The sequence below is a fragment of the Nannospalax galili genome, unplaced genomic scaffold, assembly GCF_000622305.1.
Source record: "Nannospalax galili isolate Female #2095 unplaced genomic scaffold, S.galili_v1.0 scaffold25, whole genome shotgun sequence".
Lineage (NCBI taxonomy): Eukaryota > Metazoa > Chordata > Mammalia > Rodentia > Spalacidae > Nannospalax > Nannospalax galili.
In genome coordinates, this window is record NW_008355642.1 from 3,350,906 (window position 1) to 3,374,285 (window position 23,380).

The window sequence follows — 23,380 nt, forward strand, 5'->3', positions numbered from 1 at the left end:
TATGTGTGTAGAACCTGCATGTGTGTAAGTGCACCCATGTTATGCAATGCCCAAGGAGGACAGAAGAAGGCATCAGATCCCTGGGAGTGGAGTTATGCATGGTTGTTAACTGCCCTCTTGGGTGCTGGGAATCAAACCCAGGTCTTCTATAAGAGCAGTCAGTGCTCTTAACTGCTGAGCCATCTCTCCAGCTCATGACTAATGTATTTATATCATTTCCACCTGTCATTCTCTCCTCTACAACTTTTCTCTCATTCACCCAACTCCTTCTCAATATCCTGACTTCTTTAATTATTATTAAGTATACACACACACACACACACACACACACACATATACCTTACTAAATACATTTAGTGATGCTAATATATATGTGCTTAAGACTGACCACTTGGGATTAGGTTACCTCTCAAGGAGCTCATCAGTAGAGAAACCTGATTCTTTCTCTCTGCAGCAATTAATTTTCTATAGCTATTTACATCTAAAGGTGTAACCTTGTGAAATTTCCCCCATTCACATTGGCATGTAAGCAACACATTGGGTGTTGTCATTATGTAGGTCTTGTTTAGGCAACAATATAATTGAGATTTTAGGGATGCAGCTTCCCTGTCATGTCTGGAAGACACTCTCTAGCAGCAGGCATCCTGGTCCTCTGGCTCTTACATTCTCTCTGCCCCCTCTTCCATGATGTTCCTTGAGCCTTAGGTGTAGAGTTATTTTTTTAGATATTTCAATTGGGACTGGGTACCCCACAGACACTTAATCTCTGCATTTTAACAAGTTTTGTCTCTCTGTAATAGTCTTCATCTGTTGCAAAAAGAAGCTTCCTTGATGAGTGGTGAGAGCTACACTAATCTGTGGGATTAAGGATAAGGTTTTGGAATACAGTTAGAAATTGTATTTGTTTAGGGAAATGGCAGTAGTAGGTTCTCTAGGGTCTACGACCTCTCCAGCCGTTGATATTTTTCTAGGTTTAGAGTACCAAGCATGAATCCGCTCCTGTGGAGCAGGGCTTATGTCAAATTAGACATTGTTGGTTACTCACAAGAAAAAGATTACCACTATTGCACTAGTTGGGATATCTTGCTGGGCTTGTCATTGTTGTTGTGGTGCTGTAATGCCACAATACAGTAATGCTTGAATAAATAAAGCCTGACACTTAGTATTCATTTAAACCAAGAGTGGGGGTCCAAACTGTTCTGAGAACTTGTTCCTTTAGATTTCTGATGGAACTATGCTTTCAAACAAAAGCCATCACTCTGTATTAAAACAGAAATCCAGCCTGAGATGTGCAAGTAAAAGCAGACTCTTATCAGAAAAGGTTTTTGCCCATTCTGACCCCTATTGGTCTAAAACTGTACACATAAACACAGATTGTATCAATCTATCCACACTTATTGTTAAAACACAACGTGGGATAATATTCATTGCTTCCAATAACTAATAGCTCCTTCTCGCAGCACTTTTGATATTCACAACACACACACACACACACACACACACACACACACATTGTTCTGGGACAAAAGAAAGAAGGGTCATGAGGGATTAAAGCTCTATGTTTAGGTTACAGAAGGATCTCAAGGCATAGTAAACTTATTTATATTGTAAGCAAGCTCAGCTAGTATCCTAGAAGTCATTCCCACAGTTGTGGTTTGTAGGCTTTTCTGCTGGGTAGGACTGTTGATTGCTTTTCTCCCTTGGCAGCTTGCATAGCAAGTTCAGATATTATGAGAGCTGGTTCTCAGGGAGGAGGCTTCTAGGCCAGTTCTATCTGGATTCCTCCAAGTCCTGTATCTAAAGTGTGTGTTGTCTTCAGAAATATAGCTTACTATTAAATTCTGGGAGGCAATCAAGGATGATAGCAACAGCATATGTTGCTTGGGAATCTCCTTGACTACCCTGATGTACACTTAGAAGGAAGGTTTCCTATGCCTGGCACTGGGGTTTTTGTTAGATAGCCTACAGTTCTTGTAAAAGCATTACCACCCTCTGTTGTGTAACTTCATTTAAATAAATAACATGTATACATGCATATGTAATATATAATGTATATATATATAAACTATGTTTATAAACAATGTTTCCATGTTTTTAAAACATCCTTGGTGTTACTTATCTCTCCTTCCCACTTTTCACTGTGTATCACCTCCCTCCTCTCTCCTTAGTTAAAGAACCCCCATGTTTTTCATCTCCCCTTGATATTCCTTTATTTTAATTAATATATGTATTTTTATTATACGTATGAATGTTTTAACTATGTATATGTAAGGGCAAGACATATGAGCAATGCCTACAGAGAATAGAAGAGGGTGTCTGATCTCCTGGAACTGGAATAACAGATTGTTGTTAGCCGCCATGTGGGTACTGTGAATTGAACCAATGATCTCTGAAAGAACGGCAAGTGTTCTTAAGTGCTAAGCCATCTCTACAGAGCCATACCTGCATTTTGATTACGAATTTAGGCATATGGCTTCTGTTTTGAGAAGAAAATGGCATAAATTTGCATTCCAGTTTTTGTACTAAGAGATTTCCCTCCGAAATACAAATTAAATATCCTGAAAATAATGCAATGAAATAGCCTAATAGAATTTTACAAAAACAGACTAAATCTATGTGAAGCTTCTTTATGAGCATATTTTCATGTCTCAATATCGAAAAATAACAAATCTTAAAATAATTTATAATCAAAACATTATGTATTCTTGTGTAGTTTTACACAATATTTTTATCAAACATTAGTGATTTCATCGTTTTATACTGTTTTATTAACTGACATAAAGTGTAGTTTAGTGATAACAGTCCTTAAAACATTTACAATTTATAGATAAATTTGTTTGAATTTAACTAAAATATTTAAGTTATAATCTATTTATTCCACATAGGTTACAAAATGAACTCCATTACTCAAGGGTTTAAAAAACCAGATAACAATAAAAACCAAGTAATTGTAATACACATGCCAACCACTAGATGCCACTTTCCATACAGTTATTAATGAGCAGCCAAAAGGAAATTGCCCTAATTAGACATCTGGTCAGTGGAACAACATTTTTTAACCAATATTTATTATTGATATGGTGCCTAATAAGCACACAACACAATAGTAGGTCTGCAAGAGATACAAAAATTGTGTAGATGTGGGTGGTGCCATAAAAACCTTGCAATCTACTTTTCAAAAGTCTAAGCATGAACAAAGGGAAAAAAATAGAATTAAAACTAAATGGAATAATTGTTACAGCAGTAATGGGAAAAGTACTAAGATACAAGGAATATATACTGATTTACTTTAGTATATGAATCACGAGGAGACTGGATAAATCATTACTCTAGGGCTACTTTCTCATTTACAATATAACAGAAACGAATCATGTGATCTTTGTTTTAGGAAGATCAGCTGTTCCTCATCTAGCAGCAATCAGTTGTCAATATTCCTTTAGATAAGATTGGGGTCTGCTGTTCATTTCCCCAGTTCTATGCTGGGTTACTGTCTGGGAGTCTCTTGGGCCACACTGGCCAACAACTCAAAGGAAGGTATCTCCTATCTGGCATTGTTTCTTGTTATGTAGGCTTTATACACATGGACTCTTAAAGAAATATACTAATCACTTTAGATTTTCATTATACTTTCCTTTTGGGTGTTTAAGACCATACAGTTGGCCCAGATAAACCAATTTATTTTTACTTTTAAAGTCGTTTGAGGTTCTGTTCCTCAGGGGTCACATGGACTTGGAAGGAGGCCCTGGCTCCTTTCTTTTACCAATTCCATCTATGTGAAGATAACTCAAAGGTCCCACTCAACCATGGCTGCCTTCACTTGGAAGCCTGGAGATAATGTTTCCTCTGTGTTGACCCTCCTCTTTGTAGACTGGACACTGGTTCAATTCCATCTAGTGGGGTCTCCATGGCCTCCCTGAACAAGAAGACAAGTGACTCGGCACAGTTATAGGACATTTTGAGAGATGCTCCATAGTCCCCTGGAACTTAGTGGACCTTGGAGCACAAAGAGGAAAAACTGCCCTTAAGTCCCTCTGACCAGATTAGTATACACCTCAAAGTATGGCTGTTAAACAGCCAAGAACGTTGGTTCCACCTGTCTGGTACTTTTAATTACCATGTGCTTGGGCAAAGACGAAATGTTCTCAGATAAACGTTGACTAGACATATATTTTGCTCCTTAAACTACTTGTATGTATAATTTGTCAGTAGGTTGTTGGACTAATATGGTTCCGTGTAGTTTTTTTTTTTTTAAGCTACCTAGGCATTATTTATCTCTCTCACTGTCTATCCTTTCCACCATGGTTTCCCCATTTAAGGTGCTCTCATTTCCTCCATTTCTCCCTTAATAATACCCTTCTCCTATGTTCCCACCTCTCTTGAGCTCCTTCTTTCCCTGTATCCCCAAGGTTCTTTATATAATCCTCCCTCACCCCTCCCATTTAAATAACCCAATTTTTATCCATATTTCCCTTAGTAATATCTGTTTCCTACTTTTATTCTCTCTCCATCATGTAAATGTACAACATTTTCATTATCCACTGGTCGGTTGAGGGACATTTACATTGCTTCCACGTCTTAGCTATTGTGAAAAGAGCAGCAACAAACATGGATGTACAACTGTCTCTGCAATAGGATGAGTTCTTTGGGTATATGCCAAGAAGTGGTATAGCTGGGCCAAATGGTAGGTTCATTTGGAGTTTTTTAAGAGTTCTCCACACTGCTTTCCATAGGGGTTGAATGAATTTGAAATCCCACCAGCAGTGGATGAGCATTCCCCTTTCCTCACATCCTCTCCAATTTGGTAGCATTTGTTCTCTTGATCTTAGCCGGTCTGACTGGGGTAAGATGAAATCTTAAAGTGGTTTTAATTTTCATTTCCCTAATTGCTAATGATGTTGAACACCTTTTAAGGCACTTCTTAGCCATCTTTGTTTCTTCTTTTGAGAACTCTCTGTTCAGCTCCTTAGCCCATCTTTTAATTGGGTTGCTTGCTTTCTCGATTCTTTATTTTTTGAGTTCTTTATATATTCCGGATGTTAAACCTCTGTCAGATGTGTTGCTGGTGAAGATTTTCTCCCACTCTGTGGGTTTTCTCTTCACTTCCTTGGTTGCTTCTTTTGATGTACAGAAGCTTTTTAGTTTAATGAGGTCACATTTGTTGAAGAATCACCAAGTTTTAAAAAAACTGAGTTGTGCCAGGCATGGTGATGCACGCTTTTAAACCCAGCATTTGGGAGGTAGAGGCAGGTGGATTTCTATGAGTTTGAGATCAGCCTGGTCAACATAATGAGTTCCAGGCCAGCTGAGAATACAGGGAGACCCTGTCTCAAAAAGACCTAAATAAATAAATAAATAAATAAATAAATAGAAATAAAAAACTGAGTGGTATCAATAACTATCAAAGTTATAGTTAAGAAAGACAATTCCCTTGAGCCTGAAACTATTAATATGATTTGGAAGGACAAGTAGAAAGCCCTTTTAGAGCAAAAACAAAACAAAGCAAAAACATTTAAAAGGCTTCCTAAGTTGATATGTAAAAAATAATAAGGAACTGTGATGTGTTGACTTATTTTTGAGGCAGAGTTGTACTACATATACCAGATGACACGGAACTCCTGATACTTCTGTTTCAGCCTCTCAAATCCTATCTTCATCTTTCAATTCTGTGGGAAAAATGACTTCTGCAAAAACAAAACAAAGCAAAAACATTTAAAAGGCTTCCTAAGTTGATATGTAAAAAATAATAAGGAACTGTGATGTGTTGACTTATTTTTGAGGCAGAGTTGTACTACATATACCAGATGACACGGAACTCCTGATACTTCTGTTTCAGCCTCTCAAATCCTATCTTCATCTTTCAATTCTGTGGGAAAAATGACTTCTACAAAATCACTGACAATTGTTAATGCAAGGTAACAATGGAACTATAGTTATCTTTAAATTTTTTATTTCAGGAGAAAAAAATCAAAATAAAATCTAAGGGACATTATATTATCCCACATGAAAACATATCTTAAAAGTATGACAGTTGCCAGGCATGGCGGCACATGCCTTTAATCCCAGAACTTGGGAGGCAGAGGCAGGTGGATCTCTGTGAGTTCAAGGCCAGCCTGGTCTACATAGTGAGTTCCAGGACAGCTGGGGCTACAGGGAGACCCTGTCTCAAAAAATACCAAAAAAAGTATGACAATTAAAATAGTATGGAATCACCCAAAAAACAAGAATATTAAAGAAACAAAATAGAAAATTCAGAAAAAGGTGTGTACAAACACAAACACACAGGCCAACTGTATGCTATATGAGCATATAGTTGATCCTTGATGTTGGCACATCATAACAAATCACTCAATATACATATTTTATGATAAATACAGAAGAGAATAAATTTAGATCCTAGAGTATTACAATAAAAAATAAAGATTAGAACATAATCTGGAATGCTTTGGTCCAAGATTCTTTGGCATTTTATTTTTCTAATTTGATATATTTGCATATACACAATGAAATATCTTAGGGGAAAGACTGAAGTCTAAACATAAAACATATTTAGATTTCATATACACATTATATAAGCATCCTGAAGGTATTTTTTTCTGGTATGAGTGATTAACCACAGGGGCTTTAGGCTTGATAGGCAAATGCTCTACCACTGAGTTACCTCCTCAGCATACATAATGCCTTAAATAATTTTAAACATAAAACAAAGTTTCATTATGGAACTTTCTCTTTCTGCTGTAATCAAAATAGTAAAACGATTTCAAGTTTTGAATCATTTTCAATTTCACACTTTTAGTAGAGATGTTTAATTTGACATAGATATTAGACAGAAGTAAAAGTATTTTTAAATATTGTTATTTTATTTTTATGTGTAAGTGTATATTGCCTGTATGTTAGTGCACCCTTGTTGTGCAATGCCCACAGAGGTCAGAAGAGGGTGTCGAATTTCCCTGGAACTGGAGCTATGGATGGTTGTTAGCAACCACGTGGGTGCTGGGAATCAAACTTAGTTCCTTGCAAGAGAAACCAGCATTCTTAACCACTAAGCCATCTCTCCAGTCCCAGAAGCAGCAATGTAATAAAATTTCTGTATGTATTAAGATCCTGTAAAAAAACATTTTCCAATTCTAGGAACACATTCTAGAGATTCTATTTCAGTAAGGCATAGAGTTTTAAAACAGAATATGCAATTTTCACTTTTTTCTTATTGATAGAATTTAAACATACTTATGAAGTATAATGTGAAGGACAATGGAGGGAAGGAGGGAGAGAAAGCCAGTCAATGGGTATAACACTATAATCTGATAGGAGGAATAAACTCTGGTGTTCTACAACACAAAAAATGTTGGGGGCTTCAATGTCCCACATTTTATATAAAATAAATACAAAAGCAAGACAAAAGAGCAACAGAGAAATAGGTTGCTGAATAACAGGGCAAACCACCCCTATCTAACACATTTTTCAACATTCAACCCAATAATATATATAATCTTCTCAAGCATGCATAGGACAGTGTCCAGGACAAACCACACATTAATTTATCAACCATCGAAAGTATGTTTTTGAGCCCTGGTTAGATAAGAAATAGATTACATTAAAATATTAATACTGGATAATAAAATATTGGATACTCACAAGAATTTTTTAAAAAAGAAACAATTGCACCTAATTAATCAATGGATCAAATCATAAGATATATTAAAATATTTTGAGATGAATGACAATGACATGAAAAATACTCAAAGGTTTGGCAAATACTTAGAATATCAATGGTTCCAAATGCTTACACTTATAACAAGATGACAAATAAATACCCCCACCTCTTTATCCATTAGAAAAAGTGAGAATACTAAACCTAAAGCAAATAGAAGGAAGGAAATAATGGAAATTTGAGCTGATCTCCCTTTTAGAAGCTCCCAGTAGGTCTTTCGCTGTGACAAATTGAGCTGTCAAGAAGGAGTGGAATAAAAACACTGCTTTTGGGTGAAGTAGAAATTTGTGTTGTTTTACTTCAATTGGTATTGTGACAAGAAAAAAAAATTTGAACTGAAATAAATGAAATGTAGAATAAAAAAAGTAGAGACAATCATCAAAACCACAAGCTGATTTTTAGAAAAGATGAGGAAAATTTTCAAGTCATCATCATGGAAGGAAGGGAGGGAGGGAGGGAGGGAGGGAGGGAGGAAGGAAGGAAGGAAGGAAGGAAGGAAGGAAAGAAGGAAAAAAGGAAGGAAGGATTCGAATTACTAAGGTTAGGAACAAAAGAAGAGATATAAATTGAAGGAAAATTGTTCAACTTGGTAAAAAAGCACCCACAGCTAACATCATACTCAATACTAACACTAAACATTTTCTTATAAGGGAAACAAAGTAAAATTAAGAAGGAAAAGCTATTAATATTCACATATGAGATAGTCTTTTGTCCCCAAATTCCTATTAAAGCTAATAAATAAAGTCAGCAAAGTTACAAAGTATAAGATCAATACTCAACATTCAATTATATTTCTACACAGTAGTGTGAAATCAAGTAAAATATTCATTTAAAAGAGCATGAGTTTGACTTACATATGACCACTGGATGGGCTGACTAGATGCCAGTGGACACATTCACACTGAAGGACATTTGGGTACAAACACCTGAACAAATAGGGACTCAGAGTGTATGGCAGAGTGTATAAGGTTCAGTGGGGGAATAGAGGGGAGACATTGATGAGGAGGGGGTCTGGATTTGAGTGGGAAATGTATGAAATTTTAAAAACTCATTAAAATATATTTAGAAAAGGATAAACTGAAGACATTCAAAACACATACCATGAAAATGGCAAAACATTAGGATAATTAAGAGAATGCCTAAATAAATGGAAAGAGATCCCATGTTCATAGATTAGAAGTTCATGTGTTACTTTTTGGGGGGAGGGGGGACAGGGTCTCCCTGTAGCCCCAGCTGTCCTGGAACTCACTATGTAGACCAGGTTGGCCTTGAACTCACAGAGATCCGCCTGCCTCTGCCTCCCAAGTGCTGGGATTAAAGGCGTGTGCCACCACGCCCGGCCCTTGTGTTACTTTTTAAAAGTGAATGTTACCATCCTCAGAGGGTTAAGATGGTGATAGCCCTCATATTTTTCTGTAGATTCAAGGCAATGTTTATAAAAATTCTGTGCATTTATTTTTGCAAAAATTTACAAGGCATTATTAACATTAATATGGAATCTCACATAGAACTGTAAGAAATCCTAAAACCAAAAGCAACAAAGATCAATGTGGTTCTACCATGAAGATAAACATAGGTTAACAGAATAGAATTAAGAAAGTCATTCATCAAGAGTAAATATTTTGTACAACATTGCCAAGCAGAGCTGTGAATGGGAGTATATACCTCTAGACCCAGCATTCAGGAGGCAGTGGCAGGAAGAACAAGAGTTTAAGGCAGCCTCGTTACATAGTAAGTTTGATATCAGCTTAATTTGCATGGAACCATCTTGGAAAAAACAAAACAAAACAAAAAATGCAAGTACGTTCAATGGGGGGAAAAAACAATATTGTCAAAAATAGTGCCTGGGAAAAATAAAAAAAGAAATAAAAATTTAAAAAATAGTAGTGGGACAACCACAGACCCCATTCTCATACTGTACATGAAAATTAACTTAAAATGGATAAAAAATACTTAAAATTATAAAATTCTGAAAACACTGAAGTGCATATTCTTGATTTCTGTCAAGAAAGTCAAACCTTCTTAGATGAAATTTTGAAAGTACAAGTAACAAAAATTTCAATAGACAATAGATTGGGGAATGAGAGGGTAGGGCAGACTAGGGAGTAAAAGGAAGGATACTTAACCTCGGAGGCCTTTTGAAAGAGTCATATGGAAACTTGCTATAGAATATTCTTTCAATGTAAACATATACAATATAAAGAGCTTAAATGTAGATACCCTATAGCAGGTTCAGCAACCCTAATAAACACCACAGGTTATCAAATGCAAAGCCAAATATCAGGAATGGACTCTGTCTTTTGGAGGTGTTAACCACAGAGAGCCTATAGATCCTCACACAATACTGGCTATGGCCATTGCACTTGGTTACCCACAAGACACTGATAGTAAGACACTGTTATTGAAGTTACTACATACCTGAGTCACAGAACACAGAAGAATCAAGCTGGTACTGACCATGAAGCTACATCTCTGCTGGGCAGCACTTATAGTACTAAAACGTGTGTGCATGTTACTGACAGAGAAATTAATCATCAGTCTTCTGCAGGTGTGAATCTTGTAAGCTACAATATTGACTGGCCTGGCAAAATTTCCCCTTTACTGCAGTAGTGGCATGAATGTTATGGAAGTAACCAACTACCTTCTGTTTGGATTTTAGGCCCACTTAACAAGATGGAGTCCTTACCTGACACTGTTATCAGGGCCAAAAACCTGTGGCTAGACAGGTTGCAGACCATAGAAGAGAATTTACTATTATTAGTCTGCTAAATAAACAAATATTAAACTGACTTATAATAACTTACTGTTAAACACATAGATTAGTAAATCTCTCAACTCTCACCAGAAAAGAGTCTTCTTGCAGTAGATGGCAATTATCCATAGACACACAAATAATCAATGTGCAAGAGAATAACAGACTTCACAGTACCCAGCAATAAAATGGGACACCTATATCAGAGCCTCTCTTCCCAAGGGGATCATTGGAAAACAGGGAGCAGAAAGATTGTAAGAGCCAGAGATGATAGATGAAAACAAGGAAATTGGGTTGTCCGGACACTACAGAGCAGTTGCACATATGAAACCTCAGCACTTGTGACAGCATGAGACCTGTTCGCACTCAAGCCAGAAAAAAATCCCAGCATAGTTGGGGGAAGTGGGCAAAAAGGCCTAGTTCTAGTTGAGGATCTGCTGCCAACTGATGGCTTCATGGAGAGGGAGAGTCAGTTTTCCTTACTGCTATGATGCCTGGTAGGTTGACCAGACTCCAAGGCATAGACCCACACTCAAGAGCACTTAGGAAACACAGATTCAACAAGATAGGCCTTTTAAAAATCCTAGAATCATATTAGTAGATTATATAAATTTGTGGGAGCAGTAGTAAGGTGAGGGGATCTAGTGAGTGGGTATGATGTGATCAATATTACATTGTATGAAATTCTCAAATCAATAAAACTATTAAAAATAAATAAATACATAAAACACTTTAAAGAAATAAAATCATTCAAAAAGTTTATCAATGCGCCTGGAGAGACCAACAGGTTAATTGCGTGCACCCACGCAAGTGGCTCACAATCACCTGTAATTCCAGCCCCAGGGAGATCTGACTACTTCTTTGGGGTTGTACAGGCATCTGCACTCACATATGAAAACACACACACACTCACACACACACACACACACACACACACACACACAATTAAAAGTAAAGTAAATCTTCATAAAATTTTAAAATTCATCAGAGTAAGAATTTCTTTCAAAGGCCATTGTTAAGAAAGTGAAAATACAACATGCATGTTATGGATTAGTAAAGTACATTTGTAAATTATATATGCTTTTAAGGACTTATATTTCAAACAAATAAAGGGCTTATAATTTATTTTGCAGACAAATAATCCAATACAAAAATGGGTAAAAGTTTTGAATATTTATTTATTCAAAAAACCATATAGCCGGTAAGCACATAAAAACATGCTTGATATCATTTGTCTTTATAGAAACGAAAATGGAAATCACAATGAAATACCATTTCATACATACTAGAGAACTATATTTCGAAAGACAAACAGTAATCAGTATTACTGAAGATACAAAATAGAACACTTTTACATTGATTTGGGGGATGTAAAATGATATAACCATTTTAGAACCATCTGGCAGTTGCTCAAACATTTAAACATAATGACCAGAGTAGTCCACTCAGAGGTATATATTCAAGCAAAACAGAAACATTTCTATAAAAAATTGTATATGAGTATTCATAATATCATTACTAATAATACCTCAGAAAATAGGAAAAAGTTAAGTATTCGCCCAGATGAACCAATAAATATTTACTATACATATAAAATGGAATATCATTTGATAGTAAAGAGGAATGAAGTACTGTGTCATGATACAATATGCCTGGACTTTGAAAAACTTATGTTAGGTAAAGGAACACAAAAAATAACAATACGTATTGAATTATTTTATTTATATGAAATGCTCAGAATAAATAGAAAAATAGGAAAAAGTAGATTTGTATTTACAAATCTATACATGAGGTCAATGGGAAGAGAAAGCTAAGGGATAGGGTCTTTTGAGGGTTAATAAAGACATTCTAATATTGATTTAGGGGGAAGATTTTAAAAAGTTGGGCACGATGATGCAAACCTTTAATCACCACACTTAGGAGGCAGGTAGATCTCTGTGAGTTTGAGGCAAGCCTTGTCTATATGGTGAGGTCCAGACCTGCTGGGGCTACAGAGAGACCCTGTCTCAAAAAGACAAAAAAAGATTTAGGGGATGGTTGCACAACTATGTATATAGCTGACAAAAATACTGAATATATGCTCTAAATTGATAAATTTTATGCTATATAAAGCATATCTCTAAGATGCTGTTAAAAACCAGTGTCATGGAAAAAATGGGCATATTTAACTGGAAAGGGAAGAAGGAGGATTATACAAGGAACCATGGACGTAAAGGGAAAGGAGGAGATCAAGAGAAGGGGATAAGAGGACACAGGTACTATCAAGGAGGAAATGGGTAAAACGGGGTTATTTTAACTGGGGAGGGCAAAGGGAAGCTAGACAAGGAGAGAGGGGAGTGAAAAATAACACTTATATGGTGTGAAAAACCAGAGGGAAATGTATTAGTCCAATAACCTACTGAAAAATACACAAGCAATTGTGTGTGTGTGTGTCTGTGTGTCTGTGTGTCTGTGTATCTGTGTGTGTTACTCAAGGCTATATAACAAGATACACTGTGGAAGACAGGAGAAACCTCCCTTTGAGTCAGGATAGTCCAGAAGACTCCCAAAATAACACAGACTATTGCCACATCCCTTGATTTCATCCCGAAACTTACAGGAAAGAACCTACTGCTGAGGACAGGACATAATTCGGACACAGGACTTGAAACAATGGAGTTGGAACTGATGGAAGCCTCCTTTCTGAAGATTAGCTCTCATGGTAACAGGATACTATATAAGCTCTCATGGTAACAAGATACTATACAAGCTTCCCAGTGAGAAAACCAATCAATAATCCTACCCAGCTATAAAGCCTAATAAACGACTGGCCTAGCAAACGATTGCTATTGGTGCAGTACTGTCAGTTAGATCTTGGGGGTAATCAACAGCTTTCTAGTTGGAATTAGGGTTCACTCAATGGAAGGAAACTCATGTGAATAGGTGTCTGTGAGATGCACAGTCCTAAGTAACACATCTACAATACAACCTCTACAGAGTGTGTGGCCCTGGGTAGTACTCTTATATTAAACTTCGCCATTGAAGGCTCCGTGACCACTGTGGAAGAGGGGACAAAAAGACTGGGGTAGTGGATGATGCCAAGGAAACAGTTTTTCAGGCGACTGGGAATTGGCTCATATGAAATTACAGCAATGTTGTCAGCATGCACAAAATCCATGCAAACTCAAACCAGAAAAACTCAGCATAGAATGGGGAGAATGGGTAAAAAGTCCCAATCTTAGATGAGGAACTACTGGTAACTGATCACTGCTGTGTGAGTGTGATGGTTTGAATGAGACTGTCCCCCATAGGTTCCAAGTATTTGGACACTTTGCCCCCAGATGGTGGCGCTGTTTTGGGAGATCTTAGAAGGTGTGACTATGCTGAAGGAAGCACATCACTGGGGGCGGGCTTACAGAGTTCTTAAGCCTTGCCACATCTCAAGTCACTCTCTTGCTTCCTGTGCGTGTTTGAAAATGTGAGATCTCTGATTTTTGCTCCTGTTCTAGCCATCTCCTGCCACAGTGCTTCCCTGCCATGATGTACTGGCTGTAATTCCCCTGGAACTGTAGGCTTAAATAAACTCTTCCTTCTATAAATTGCTTTGGTCAGTGTTTTTATCACAGAAACAGAAAAGTAACTCATACAGTGAGGAAGAGTTGGTCTGCTTTAAGGATGACAAGGCTCCAGTGAATGAACTCACACAAAGGGACATCTGGGGACATAAACTTGACTTGATATATAGGCCTTAAAACATATGATAGAATGCATGAAATCTGGTGCAGGGTATGGGGAGTGGAGATACGGGAAGGGGGCTAAATATGATTAAGATGTATTATAATGGGGACTGGAGAGATGGCTCAGTGATTAAGAGCATCGTCTGCTGTTACAGAGGACCTGGTTTCAGTTTCCAGTACCCACATAGTGGCTAACAACCATCTGTAACTCCAGTTCCATGGGATCTGACATGTCTTCTGATTTCTGCGGGAACTGAATGACACTCATAACACATAAAACAAAAGTAATACAATACTTTTTAAAGATTATACAAAATGCACAAAAATTCAATAAAAACAGAAAGTCAGTGTCAAGAAATAAAATATAGGAAGGTAACTAGATCAAAAGTCATGAAGAGTCTAAGATTTTTCCCTACTTGGAAGCTAACAAATGAGCTTGCTACATTATCATGGATACTGCTAGATGATATAAGACTTCTGAATTGGATTTAACAATGCAGTACTCACAGCAATATGTGAAATTCCCTGAGTTCTCAATTTCACAGGATTATGCTAACCAGACAAAATGAACTTGCACACAAGTTATATTGCTACTTGTTACTGAAGAGAAAACAAGTATTTACGGAACCTACATGTCTTATCATGGGTAGTAACCCTGTTTGACTTTTTCTTGAGATATTGTCTTTATTATAGTATAAGGTAAACATATCTGGCTTTTCTTGAAAAGAGAGATAAATATCACTAGTTTCCAAGTCATTTATTATGAAACATCCTTGAAAAGAGTTCATTTGGAGGGCAGCTCCAGTTTTCCCAAGATGTACAGAAGAGGTTCATGGAAAATTTTCTTCAATCATAGTCTTGAATTTTTTTAAAAATTAAGAGAATAAACAAAAGCAGGATATGAACAAGTATGAAAGATTTTGAAACCACTGAAGAGATCTAAGCATTATGCTTTCCTTTAAAATTTTTAGTCATCAGGTGGGTATAGTGGAATATGCCTTTGCTCCCAGGACTTGGGAGGCAGAGGCAGGAAGATCTCTGTGAGATTGAGGTCAGCCTGTTCTACATAGTGAGATTCGGGACATCTAGGGCACTGGGAAGGCCCTGTCTCCAATAATAATAATAATAATAATGATAATAATAATAATAATAATAATGATAATAATAATAATAATAATAATGATAATAATAATAATAATAATAATGATAATAATAATAATAATAATAATGATAATAATAATAATAATAATAATGATAATAATAATAATAATAATAATGATAATAATAATAATAATAATAATGATAATAATAATAATAATAATAATGATAATAATAATAATAATAATAATAATAAAATTATTGACTGTCTTAAGTGTGTTAATTATGTTTTCTCAGAATAATTTAAGACATGAACTATGATGAGGTATTTAGGTACATAAAATGTCATGCTGTCTTTAAGTTACTTTCAAATGGCATAACTATAAAACAAATATATGTGCATACATATAATCATTGAACATGCACATTCATAGAAACACTAGGGAGCAAGAGATATAAAACATAAAACAAACACAGCAAAATGTTGACAAATGTTGAATCTAGATGAAGATATAATTGTGTACATTATATATTCTTACAATGTTTTGAAAATGTTAAGGAAATTCTTAGGTAAGTACATTGAGAAAAAGCTGGAATCCTTAGGACTTCAAAAAATGAAGCAAATTTCAGAATGTATGATATTTATCAGAGACATCAAAAGCCTAAGATTACATGGAAAGACTGAAACAAAAGATGAAAAACCTATGCCCAATAATAACCAAAGAAAGCTGGTATAGTTATATTAATTTCAGACAAAGTGGACTTTAGGGCAAAACACATGAGAGATAAAACAAGGTCACTTCAAAATGATAAAAGATTTGGTTCACAAGCAAGATTTCTTAAAAATACTTTAAATTATACAAACTAATAACATCTTCAAAATACGTAAAATAAAAGCCAAAATATTTATAAGGGTACAAAAAAGCACATATTTGGAGATCTTAAACAAACCCCTGACAACTGATAGAACATGTAAACAAAATAATTTAGAAGACCATGCAAAGATTTGAACGTGACTACCAGACTTATTCTAATGGGCATATACAATGCAGCATATCCAGCAAATGAAGAACACAAATTTATATCAGGCAAATCCTAGAAATTAACTGATCATACACTGGGCCTTAAAGCAATCTGCACAAATACAAAGGATGGAATTCATAAAGAACATAATCTGTAAACATGATGTAATTAAGCTTGAGCAAGAACTTTAAGTGTAACCCAACACTATGAGAAAAAAGAAGAGAAAGGACAAAATTAGCCTAATTTTGTTACCAAACCTCCACATGACTGAATGTGAAGCAAAGATAACAGACTAATTTTACCAATGAATATAGATGCAAAAATACTAAATAAAGCATGAAGCTGAATTTAGCCTCAAGGAAAAGTTTAGGAAAGAAAGACAAATGTTAGTTAAATTATTGAAAAGAAAATTCAAAATGATCTCTGCAGAGAAAATAGAATAACTTAGTAAAGTTGATGGTTATAAACCAATATATTTATGTTAACTATATTTTTATATACTAGAAAATAAGAAAATAACAAAAAGACCACTAACAATGATGTTCTCAGTGTAGTTTCCTAGGGAAAAAGTGAGGTAACTATATAGATGATAAGACTTTCTAGAAAAAAATAGTTTAAGAAATATATTACATGAATAGTAACTGAACTATGAGAAAAAGAACCACCCAAGAAAATTCTGTTCCAAGGTATTAACTTCCAATTACAATAAGCAAAATATTCATAATATTCACATAATCAAAATAATGAAAATACAACTTAATGATTTAACTGAAAATGCCATAGCATTGGGAAAAGACTGAATAAGGTAGACCAGGGTTGATAATGCAAAAATTATTTGCAAGTTTTTGCCCTTGAATAAGTGAGATTGAGGAAATCAAAAGGGATGAAAAACAGAACGGATGGTTTTCAGTATGGGTTAAAGCTTTTGAACCGTAGGCATGCAATACAGTATGTTACTATACCATGGCCATCATGCAACGACTCTTTTGGTGACTGTAGCACACTCTTAGAAGACATTATTTTAAACTAACACTTAAAAAATAAGTTATCTTCAACCTGACAACAAAGTACAAAATCTCCATTGAAATAGCATGGATTAGTCATTCATTGTTAGGTCCAGAGTAAAAAGTTTTGGCTATTTTTGTATTCTGTTTCAGTGATATCCTAACACAATCCTTAAACACACCTTATTATTCCTTCTTTTTTTTTTTTTTTTTTTTTTTTTTTTGAGACAGGGTTTCCCTGTAGCCACAGCTGTCCTGGAACTCACTATGTAGACCAGGTTGGCCTTGAACTCACAAAGATCCACCTGCCTCTGCCTCCCAAGTGCTGGGATTAAAGGCATGCACCACCATGCCTGGCTTTATTCCTTCTTAATAAAAGCTAATAATAAAATATTAGAGGAGTTTTAAGAGGTCTTAGAAATTAACTAAAGTATTCCTATCACTTTACAAATGAGGAAATACAGGGCCAGTCAATGACAGAGGCAGAGTTACAACTATTCCCTTGACTTCTTCAATATTTCAAATTGATTCTCATTTGCTTCCAAATTCTGAGCAAAAGCCAAGATATTTTACCAGATTTTCTATAAAGAGAAAACATTTTAGTTTTAATATAATAAAAGTCTTTCTTAAAAATCAAGTTATTGATCAACACATTAATCAGTTGGAAAGCCTTTTAACCAAAACTGGGTTGACACTTTCTCCACATTCAGAAATAAAACATTAAGAGATACACTATAATATGATGCAGGAGTAGGGGAAATGGCTCAGTGGGTAATCACTTGCTATGTAAGTATAACGAACTGAGGTTAAATCGCCAGAAGCCACCTATCATGGGTAGTGTGCATCTGTAGTCTCAGTGTTTACCAGTGAGACAGGAAGTAGACAAGAGTATTCCAGAAGCTCAGAAGGCCAGCTAGCCTGTTGTATGCAGAGGAGCAAGAAGCAACAAAGAGATCTTCCTTCAAACCAGATGGAATGTGAGGATCAATGCTGAGGTTAGCTTCTTATTTCCACATATGTGCAGTAGCGAGCACGCATGCGAGTGCGCACACACACACACACACACACAATTTGTACATATTATACATATACCCATAAACACACATCATACACCACACAAAATTAAAATAAATAAATTAAATAAATTAAAGAATAAAACATATTTCTTTAGTTTTTACCCATTTTTTTTCCCATTAAGGGATAGGGTAAGGTTGGGAAGACAGTTAAGAAAAGTTATAAGGCTGTGGAAGTATGCTAGACTTATGATATGCATAAACTCACGTTGATGAAAGTGAGCCCAAAGATCTGAAGACATCAACTAATAAATGATAACATTATTCTAACATTACTCTGAACACATTATCAATTACTTCTTTACTAATAACTTAACCTACAAAATCCACAGACAAGTTCCACAGATTAGTCCCAATAATTTTACGTTTAGAGCAAGGAAGTTATACCTGTGCCTCACATCAAGTAATTATTTTATATACAAATGCTTCTAATAGGATTTAAACTATGTGAATTGCAAACTTTTAATAATTAGGTTATTAGACTCTTTTAGTAGCAGTTGGATAGTGAAAATGACATTTGCCATAAGTGTGTTCCATTATCAGCAGAAAGAAACAAATGATCCAGGTTTGGTGGTGAATGCATGTCATTCCTATACTTGGGCAGCTGAGGGAACATGATCAGGAATTCAGTCATCGTCACCCATTTAGGGCTAAGCACTCCACAGTACCTTTTTCTCTACACCTTTTCCAATTGTGAATCTCTGTATTAACCACTGCAAAATCTGCACTTTCCTGATGATTAAAACTTTCCCAAAGTTTTAAAGTAAAAGTCAATATTCAAAAAACTAATTGCACAACAATATGTTTATGATATAATTTGGAAAATAAAGACAAAAGTCACAGCATAGAAGACTTAGCAGCTCTCCACTACTTAAGACCATATGATCAATGGCATTCACCTGCAGCCATTGAGGGGAGATGGCCCATAATAAAGAGATTTGTGGTATTTCTATTCTAGCCATTCAACATGCCTAAGTTCCTTGTTACGAAAAATTCAGCAATGGGAACTAAAACAAGGAACAGATTAAAATAATCTTAAAATGAGTACAACTGAATAAATCTACTTAAATATTCCTTCCAAAAAAGCTATAATAGAAGTAAAACAGGAGACATTTAACTTCTCTACTCAAACTAAATCAAGTTACTTGGGGAATGGAGAAAGATGGACAGGACAGGGATACATTTTGTCTGTTGTAAGAATTCCCATGCCTGTCTAATATAAAACCTTAATAAGAAAATATGTTGATATACATGTTTTCAATAATAAACTGTGTACCATCATGCATGTGCTATATCAAAAATACAGAAGAACACATTTGTGTCTTTCCTTAAGATCAGAATTCACTGAGTAACAAATTCACAAGGAATGGTGGTTTCTTTGGCAACATTTTGCCAAATATTCTCTCATTTTCCATGATAGCCCTGGTAAAGGCAAACATGGGTTCTTTAACTCTAATCTTAATTAATAATATTAATTATCAAATTATACATTATGCACCACACATTATGTATACACACACACACACACACACACACACACACACACATGCGCGCACTCACAGTTGTTTCAGCAGATTTCAGCAAACTTCATAGAATCCTGAGAGGTAAAGATGAGGACAGAGATGCAAAAAGAATCTCTGAGGGAATAAGATAAGGAGACCAGGCTAGAGGTCTGCTGGACATGCTGCTACTGCTTCCATAGAGTCAGGCTGCATAGAATGAATTACAGAAGTAAGATGTAGTAGAGATTGTAGAGGCAAAGGACAGGACCAGGTCCAGACAAATGAACAGGCAGATGGATCAACAGAAGTCCAGACAGACAAATGTGTGGATGAATGGACAGCAATTTGAGTAGGCTCATCACCAGTGGTGACTGAGACAACCAGAAGCCCCTGGGATACTTGGGAGTTCCTTACTTGTTGGTCTCTTGATTCATAGATAAGATGATCAGACAACAGGTTGGTGGGTCTGTCACCATTGCAGTGTTAAGTATCCTCCTCTATATGGGTTCAAGAAAGAGAGTTGTACCCCTTCTTCCATTTGGTTTGTCTGCTAAGTTCCCATGCCTGGTTTTCCTCACCTGATTTAAATACATCCATGTTCTCTTACAGTCTTAATTTACTTTAATAAATTTATAGGGTGGAACTATTTCTACTTTTAGGAACAAAATATTTATTATTCTCACCTCATGGGTGCTGAGGGACAGATAGTATTATCTATGTGCTCACCAAGTTACAGCGTCATCCTTAATCCTCAAAATGGAGTCTTGTGTTTCTTGTAAGATGGAATCTCTCAAGGGAAGGCACAGTCTGAAAAAACTACTATGTTTACAATGTGGAGTAACTTAGAGCAGGACATGGCCTGTTCTCAACACATACATCCTCAAGTTATACTATCATATTTATCTTGTCACATAAAGAACCACATACACAAGACAGATACATTGCAAAATTTAGGATGAAAGTTTGCAAAACAATAAAAATGAAAATCAAGCCTTGTAGAGCTCCTTGCAATTTACAAAAGAAGGTGATAATTATTTTACCCAGTACTCTACATATAAATTCTGTAATTTGTCTATGTATAGTGATCTATGTTTTTAAATGCAGAAATTGAGGGTAAAAGGGCTTCAATGACTATTTGAGACCAGATGGTGAGTTTAGAGTTACACTGCTGCTGTTTAACTTCAAATGACCCACAACTTACACTGCTAAATAATTCCTCTGGAAGAACGTAGTAAAGCATTCCAACTGAAAACTAGTATGATAGAGTGTGGACTGGAGAGATGGCTCAGTGATTAAGAGTGCTTACTACTCAGTCATGAGGGCCATAGTTGGTTCTCAACACCCATGTTGGGTGGGTCACGATGCCTGCAATTCCAGCTCTGAGAGATCTAACACTCTCCTCTGGCCTCCATGGGCACCTGCACAAACATGTGTGCATACACATATACACAGAAACATGCATAAAGTAAAATAAATCTTTGAAAAAATGAGTTATAAACATGAATGACACAATAAAACCATTAGATACTATGTTACCATTTTGGATGCAAAAGTTACCAGCAATTTTCAATTATTTGCTTTCAGACATATGAGTTAACCACAGCTAGGACTCCAATAAAAATGAAAATTGAGAAGTAATATGAACATTGACCTTATGGCAAGAAGGTGTTTATGGACTGGCTGCTGACTGGATTTCCATAATATCAGGCATATACAGACATGTGATAAGTATCAAAACCTTTCTCAAGATTACAATAAAGCAGTTCCATAAATATAAACACATTACCACAAGTTGCAGTTATCTGTAGTTATTTGTTTGTAACTTGGCCTTGGAAAAGTATTAACATCACACATAAAGGAAGCAAACAAAAAGGCCATAGTACCATGATCATAAGAATAAAAATTTCAGAGTTGTGCTGAGCATAAATATGTCTGGAGTCTCTCCTATGAAGCAATCAAAACCTGTGTTCTAAGGACATTTAAAGCAGTGAGTCCAAATCCAAGGTTCTATGCCAATGTAAAAATGCACTAGCATGCCCTAGGCCTTTCCACTGTCTACTTACAGGAAGGGAAAGGAAGAAATTAGGTTTTGCCATAACATTTAATGGACTAGAATTCCCTGCACATTTTTAACAAAATTACTCAGCAACTGGTATTCACAATCAGAGGAACAAATATGGTTTTTATTTTGTAGACAGCAAAATAAGAAACTCTACTGGAAATGAGAACTAAACACAAAGATTAACGAGTATAACTATCAGGGCTGGAGAGATGGCTCAGTGGTTAAGACCACTGACTGCTCTTGCAGAGGACCCGGGTTCAATTTCTAGCACCCACATGGCAGCTAACAATCGTCCTTGACTCCAGTTCCATGGGATCCAACACCCTCTTCTGACTTCTGCAGGTATTGCATGACACAGGAGCACCTATCTACATGCAAGCAAAACACTCATACACACAGAATAAAAAAAATATTTTTTAAAAAGAGTACAAAATATCTTACTCATTACTTATTTGTACATTACATGTACAAATGATAATATTTGTGGTATGTTCAATAAAATTACATGTTACTCAAATTTATTTCAAGTATTTATGGTTTTTAAATGTTACTATGAGAAAATTTAAAATTATGTATGTGGAACACACTTTATTGACTAGGACTGATTTACAAAGCAAAAACAATGGCAATTGTACTAGTTATTAGCATTATGGGCAAGAGATATTTGATATGTATGTGAAGAATTATATTTATAGCGAATCAATGAATCATCAAAAGGTAAAGAGCCAAGACAAAAAAGGCATAGCAACAAGGAAGCTTACATAGATTAAAAACACAAACAAAAAGCATGATAAAAATATCTACTCACTACTAAAACAAAAGGAAAATGTCATTCCATAACAGTAGTGGTCCTTAACCTGACTATCTTAGCCCCAACACAAATTATTCCTGATGCGCAGCAGGTTGGAGAACCAATGTGTTTTAAAAACAAAAGTTAAGAAAACTTAGTCTTCAGAAAACAGTTGAAATCAGATTATTTGCAATGAAAGCATGGTTGAATTCTTTGACACTTGTTAATAAGAGGTTCTAAAGATTGAAAAAAACTTTAATGTCAGTTGTAGAGAAGACTCATAAGCACAGGAAGAGAAGTCAGAACATGGATAGCTACATACTATATTAATTAATAAACAGATTTTTGAAGTTTCACTTACACTAAAATGCCATGATATAAAATTATAATAGAGGGTGGGAAGTGGGAGTGAATCTAATCAAAACACATTATATCCTGAATGAAATTCTCAAAAATATTTTTTAAAAGATAGTGATTATGGTTTTCCCACTTAAGGTGCCTGCACTTCCCCCCCTTTCTTCCTTACTAATACCCTTGCTCCCATGATCCTACCTCTGTTGAACTGCTTCTTTCTCCTTTTCCCCTAGGCTCCTCATATACCCTTCCCTCCCCCCTCCCTTAATCTAACCCAATTTTTATCCATATCTCCCTT

At 35.7% G+C, this 23,380-nt stretch overlaps 1 protein-coding gene and 1 non-coding gene across 5 annotated transcripts in view; one reads left to right on the top strand and one right to left on the bottom strand.

Annotated features, from left to right (window-relative positions):
- The window catches only part of Col4a5 (collagen type IV alpha 5 chain), a 281,900-nt gene that overhangs the window by 176,754 nt on the left and 81,766 nt on the right, over window positions 1-23,380 (bottom strand). The gene's annotated exons all lie outside the window — the stretch shown is intronic.
- LOC115067666 lies at window positions 7,898-8,029 on the top strand. The gene has a single exon (XR_003847037.1). It is a non-coding gene; the product is annotated as a small nucleolar RNA SNORA21 (small nucleolar RNA).